Source organism: Bison bison, unplaced genomic scaffold (assembly GCF_000754665.1).
Source record: "Bison bison bison isolate TAMUID 2011002044 unplaced genomic scaffold, Bison_UMD1.0 scf7180017864479, whole genome shotgun sequence".
Taxonomy (NCBI): Eukaryota; Metazoa; Chordata; class Mammalia; order Artiodactyla; family Bovidae; genus Bison; species Bison bison.
The window spans coordinates 5,941,062-5,947,918 of record NW_011495039.1 but is presented as its reverse complement, the minus strand read 5'-3'; positions in this window follow the sequence as shown (position 1 = coordinate 5,947,918).

The window sequence follows — 6,857 nt, the reverse complement described above, 5'->3', positions numbered from 1 at the left end:
ACTTAGCAGTGGCACAGGACTGGAAAAGGTCAGTTTTCATTCCAATCCCAAAGAAAGGCAATGTCAAAGAATGCTCAAACTACCACACAATTGCACTCATCTCACACGCAAGCAAAGTAATGCTCAAAATCCTCCAAGCCAGATTTCAACAGTACGTGAACTGTGAACTTCCAGATGTTCAAGCTGGATTTAGAAAAGGTAGGCGAACCAGAGATCAAATTTGCCAACATCCATTGGATCATTGAAAATGCAAGGCTGTTCCAGAAAAACATCTTTTTCTGCTTTATTGACTATGCTAAAGCCTTTGACTGTCTGGACCACAACAAACTCTGGAAAATTCTGAAAGAGATAGGAGTAGCAGACCACTTGTCCTGCCTCCTGAGAAATCTATATGCAGGTCAGGAAGCAACAGTTAGAACTGGACATGAAACAACAGACTGGTTTCAAATAGGGAAAGGAGCACGTCAAGGCTGTATATTGTCACTCTGCTTATTTAACTTATATGCAGAGTACATCATGAGAAATGCTGGGCTGGATGAAGCACAAGCTGGAATCAAGATTCCAAGGAGAAATATCAATAACCTCAGATGTGCAGATGACACTGTCCTTATGGCAGAAAGTGAAGAGGAACTAAAAAGCCTCTTGATGAAAGTGAAAGAGGAGGTGAAAAAGTTGGCTTAAAGCTCAACATTCAGAAAACTAAGATCATGACATCTGGTCCCATCACTTCATGGCAAATAGATGGGGAAACAATAGAAATAGTGACAGACTTTATTTTTCTGGGCTCCAAAATCACTGCAGATAGTGATGGCAGCCATGAAATTAAAAGATGCTTACTCTTTGGAAGGAAAGTTATGACCAACCTAGACAGCATATTCAAAATCAGAGACATTACTTTGCCAACAAAGGTCCATCCATTCAAAGCCATGGTTTTTCCAGTAGTCATGTATGGATGTGAGAGTTGAACTATAGAGAACGCTGAGTGCCGAAGAATTGATGCTTTTGAACTGTGGTATTGGAGAAGGCTCTTGAGAGTCCCTTGGACTGTGAAGAGCTCCAACCAGTCCATCCTAAAGGAAATCAGTTCTGAATATTTACTGGGAGGACTGATACTGAAGCTGAAGCTCCAATACTTTGGCCACCTGATGTGAAGAGCGGACTCATTTGAAAAGACCCTGATGCTGGGAAAGATTGAAGGCAGGAGGAGAAGGGGACGACAGAGGATGAGATGGTTGGATGGCATCACCGACTCAATGGACATGAGTTTGAGTAAATTCTGGGAGTTGGTGATGGACAGGGAGGCCTGGCGTGCTGCAGTCCATGGGGTCGCAAAGAGTCAAACACGACTGAGCGACTGAAGTGAACTGAACTGACTGGCAACGCAAGAACAAGTATCTGGGCTTGTTTCATGTTGCCTGACCTTACTGTTGTCCTGTGAAGTCTGCCACAGAGACTAAGAGGAAACCAGAAGGTTTAGACCAGGCTACCTGGGCTCCCAGGGTTGTAGAGATGTAGCACCCAGGGGAACAAGAGGCACACCGAACAAAAGAGTTCATTTGAAAAGCCCTCTATAACCCACTTTTTGCCTGGCAAGCCTCTGTACATTTTTGCCTACCCCAGGTTGAAGAATAATGTTTAGTTTAACTCACATCTTTAAAAGCCTGGCCATGCACCCCACACTCCCCAACTAGGCAGCTCATAAAACAGCATCTAATGATTACTCAATGTTTGCCAATCAAACTTCCCTGTTTGAATTTTCTCCCACCTCTTGGATTCCCCATTATTCATTGTTCCCTGTCCTATCTCTGCAAGCACGTACTGCATTTTTCCTAACTAGACTTTTGGTCCTAGAATTCTGATAGTCTCTTGCATTTCACATAATCTCTCTAAAAGCAATGATGGATATTGACCATCTCCCTCTTTTTTTTTGGTATCATCTGTATATTTCCATATCTGCTTAGCATTCTTACAGACCAGGGAGATGTTGGCAAGGCTAAGACCAAGAGAAAATTGTTGAAAATCGTTCACTCCAACAAAATTTAGTTCAACCCAGTTCTACCTTTAAGAAATCTGGTTCAAAAGGATTCAGATTAGGTTAGTGTATTAAAATTTACCTTTTAACAAAAATCACATTTCAAATCGACATCTAATTCCTCTCCATCTAGTTTCAGTTCCGATCAGTAGTCTGTTCAGCAGGCAACAGTAGTAAATTGAAAAAGGAATGTTTTTTCTCTTTTGGCACCTTGAAGTCTTTTGGCTGTGAAAGAATTATTTACTCAAAAGTGTATCATATTTATACATCATGAGTCTATTTAGAGTCTAAGATAGAAAATTCATTTTGAGAAACATCAGATGAAGTATTTTGATCAAATAGATTTTGAAATCTTAGAAAAACATAAATTAAAAAACATACTACTTCCAACCGTATTTCTTTGAATTTCTAAATGTAAAGATAAAATCATCAATGCCTGAGAATAGGATGGCAGAAGGCAGCATAACTTTAAAATCCAATATTATTAAGGGAAATGGGGAAAGAAAAGCAAATGTTGGAACTATGCAAACTATTTCCACTTGAAATGTAGTTCTTAAACTTCCAGACTTTGACCAATACTTTTCAAAATATCTCATCAACACCAAAAAACTATATATTTTTAGGTACCAAATTGTTTCAAATTCTAAAGAAAGGAGTCTTTTTCTATTAAAAGGATAAAGAAGTACAGTGTAAAAGTCATTTTCCTTTCAAGCAGCGTTTATATTCAGGTTTTTTTTAACCTACCTAAACATCTTTTTATGCACCATGTTTTTTCAATCAGTTTTTTGGCAACATATCTTAAATTTAGAATTAAAACCAGTTCATTGAAGGCTTTCAGAAAAGAGAGAATGAAAAATTAAGTGCTGATTTCAGACTTATTGAAGTCTCTGCCTAAATCTGCTTTGGAGAATTAATAGTGCCAAAGTTATTTCATTTGTGACTTATTTATGATTTGGCTGCAATGAGAGAATAGAAATAATTATCTTATCACATCTTTTCCTCCAGGGCCAGCAATTTCCCTTCAGTGACTGCCTCCTGAGAAAAAAAAATTTTTTTTAATGAAAAAGTGGTATTTGTATTAAATGTAGATATTCTCTTGGTCTCTACTGAGGTATCTCTTCACACTTGATGGATGATACTTTAACTTTGGCTGTCCTTTGTGAAAAGTTTAGTACTTTTGGTACCTCTTGTATAATATGCAAAACAATCAGTTGTTGGGTGGCTCTTTGCCATTAATATGTGAAAAATCAATGGTATCACCATATGAATCCAAGTGATTTGAGTAGAAATGCCTTGGGAAGGGAATAAAACTATATATTGTTGAATCAGAAGGTTAAGAGATGGAAAAGATCTTTGAGATCATTTAGTCCAAACTTATATTATTTGGAATCAACAAAATTAAAATCTAGATAGTTTGGGGTTTTGCTCTAAATCCCGCAGATTATTTAAGGCAAGAGTCAGCCCTGGCTTTCAAAGTCCTGTTGTGGAAATGAGTAAAATAAGTGTCCACAGTGTACTTTTAAGCAAAAAGGAATCTCTGATGTTGTTCAGTTGCCCACAAGCACTTTCAGCCAAGCCATATATTGTGAATATCATGATTCAGTTATAAAAATAAAATCTTTTGTTTTCATTTGAAGTTGGGCCACAAATACTCAAACATGCAGTTGGCAGAAAGCTGAATTTCCATCAGAGAATTTTGTTTTGTTTAGCTGATTTTTCCCATCTGATTCAGTGGCCAACACAGCCAGTTTTGAAGTTAATTTAAGAGGCAAATATTGGATAACTTTAGGTAATAATGATAATTACTGCATGTGACTTATGAAGCTTACTACAATCCTTGGAGTTTAGTTTCATTTCTGGGAAATGGTCTAAGACAATAGTTCTCAACTTTGGATGAACATTGGAATCACCCAGGAAGGCTTTGAAAATACAAATGTCTGAGTTCCAACCAGAGGTTTTTGATTGGTTGTGGCTACCACATGGACATCAGATTTTATTTTGAAAGCTGTCTGGGGAATCTAACATAGAACTCAGTTGAGAACCACTCAGTAAGGAAATGGGGCTACTGTCATTGTGGCTGATTAGTGGCCATTGGAAATTTCAGCTGATGGTCTAGTCATCTTAAAAATCTCTATTTCTGTTTTGTGTTCCAAAGCTAATGTGGTAGCTACTGTGTTAGGGGTCTCAAAATACAAGATGATTTCTTTTTTTTTTTTTCGTTCCTTTGGCCTTTAAGGACCTTGTTCCCTGAGGAGATCCGATTTGGATTCCAGTATTCTCTTGTCCTAAAGTGTGGGCATATAAGTGTAAACCAGGTGCCCTTCCATGTTGGGTCAGAGTTCCCCATGGCCTGCTGCCTGGCCTTTAGGGAGCACTCACGTCCATACTATGCAGGATGCACAAATCAGTAAGTCAGCGCTAAGATGCTTCTCTTCTTCATCTCATTTAGACCTTAAACACACTTTGATATTGTTTTTCGTATTGTTGCTGTGTTGCATGATTAAGGTATTTAATCGTACAGGTGAGGAAAAGAAACAGAAATGGATAAGGTGAGAATGTGAAAGTATCTCCCCATTGCCAAGGTTAATAAAAGGAACTTGTTAAATTTTTCTCTGTTTTGAAACCCACTCCAGAATAGTACTTCTGTTCTGTTTGCAAACTAGACCCTTCCAGAGTACTTTCCTGGAGGAGGGCATGGCAATCTCATGGATAGAGGATCTGGAGGGCTACAGTCCATGGGGTTGCACAGAGTCGGACATGACTGAAATGACCGCAGCAGCAGCAGCAGAGTACTTTCAGTGGAAACTAGCTAACCTCCATATTAACTGTAGGAAGTAAATGCATCCTGGATACTAACTTTAAAGCTCTATGGATAGTTACGTGTGTGAGATGGAACTCAGCTGAACCTCAAACCTTGGGACTTTCAAGTTGGGGTTTGTCTAAAATCATCTTTTCTTTGGCTCATAGCATTTTTTTTTAAATTTTATTTTATTTTTAAACGTTACAATATTGTATTAGTATTGCCAAATATCAAAATGAATCCGCCACAGGTATACATTTGTTCCCCATCCTGAACCCTCCTCCCTCCTCCCTCCCCGGCTCATAGCATTTTATATTAACATTTCTTCTCTCCTGTTTGGTTGTCTCTGGTGTTTTGGCTTTGGTTTCCATTGGTCTGAATTTTACATGTTACATGGACTGGGTTTCAATAAGAATATCTGAAACATGTCTTCCAAATTTGGTGAAAAACTGTTTAATATTATTTTTTTGCTCTTGAAGTAATAACAATCAAGTAGCCACACATGTTGTTATATTTATATTGATGATAAGATAATTGACAGTTTCACCAGCTGTATCAGATGCAATGAACTATTTCTCTGACACTTTTTTGTAATCCCCTTTTACTTGTCTGAAATTAAATTCATAGAATAAACAAATATACATAAAATTTAAAATAATATATATTATCATAACATAAAGGAACATGAAGAGATATAAGAAAAGTGCTTTATCATAAAAGCATATATATACCAATATGTACATGCACAGTCACCATTTCACAAAAAAAGTCAACAAAGCCTTGCACATTTCCTAAGGGGACCAGAGTACCCAGCTCTGCCTTTTTAAGAGGCACTGCCTGTGACATATCCTTCCTACTACAAGGCAGATTCCCCACCCTCCTCCAAATTCTGCATGCTTTAGTTCTCAAACTATTCTGCTTTTCACTGCTGCATCCAGTTTTTCTTTCTGTGAAGAAACAACATAACTGGCTGTTCCAGCTCCTTCTCCCGGGCTTGATTGACAGCTCATCCAATTTCATTCATTTTTTTTTTTTAACAGAGAAAGTCATTTTTTTTTTTAATTTTCACACCACTTAAAAATTTTTTTTAAATTTTATAACTAACAATGTTGTGTTAGTTTCAGGTGTACAGCTAAGTGATTCAGTTATACATATATGTATATCTATTCTTTTTTTTTAATTTTTTTATTTTATTTTATTTTTTAACTTTACAGTATTGTATTGGTTTTGCCATATATCAACATGAATCTGCCACAGGTATACACGTGTTCCCCGTCCTGAACCCTCCTCCCTCCTCCCTCCCTGTACCATCCCTCTGGGTCGTCCCAGTGCACCAGCCCCAAGCATCCAGTATCGTGCATCGAACCTGGACTGGCGACTCGTTTCATATATGATATTATACATGTTTCAATGCCATTCTCCCAAATCTTCCCACCCTCTCCCTCTCCCACAGAGTCCACAAGACTGTTCTATACATCAGTGTCTCTTTTGCTGTCTCATATACAGGGTTATTGTTACCATCTTTCTAAATTCCATATATATGCGATAGTATACTGTATTGGTATTTTTCTTTCTGGCTTACTTCACTCTGTATAATAGGCTCCAGTTTCATCCACCTCATTAGAACTGATTCAAATGTATTCTTTTTAATGGCTGAGTAATACTCCATTGTGTATATGTACCACAGCTTTCTTATCCATTCATCTGCTGATGGGCATCTAGGTTGCTTCCATGTCCTGGCTATTATAAACAGTGCTGCGATGAACATTGGGGTACACGTGTCTCTTTCCCTTCTGGTTTCCTCGGTGTGTATGCCCAGCAGTGGGATTGCTGGATCATAAGGCAGTTCTATTTCCAGTTTTTTAAGGAATCTCCACACTGTTCTCCATAGTGGCTGTACTAGTTTGCATTCCCACCAACAGTGTAAGAGGGTTCCCTTTTCTCCACACCCTCTCCAGCATTTATTGCTTGTAGACTTTTGGATCGCAGCCATTCTGACTGGTGTGAAATGGTACCTCATAGTGG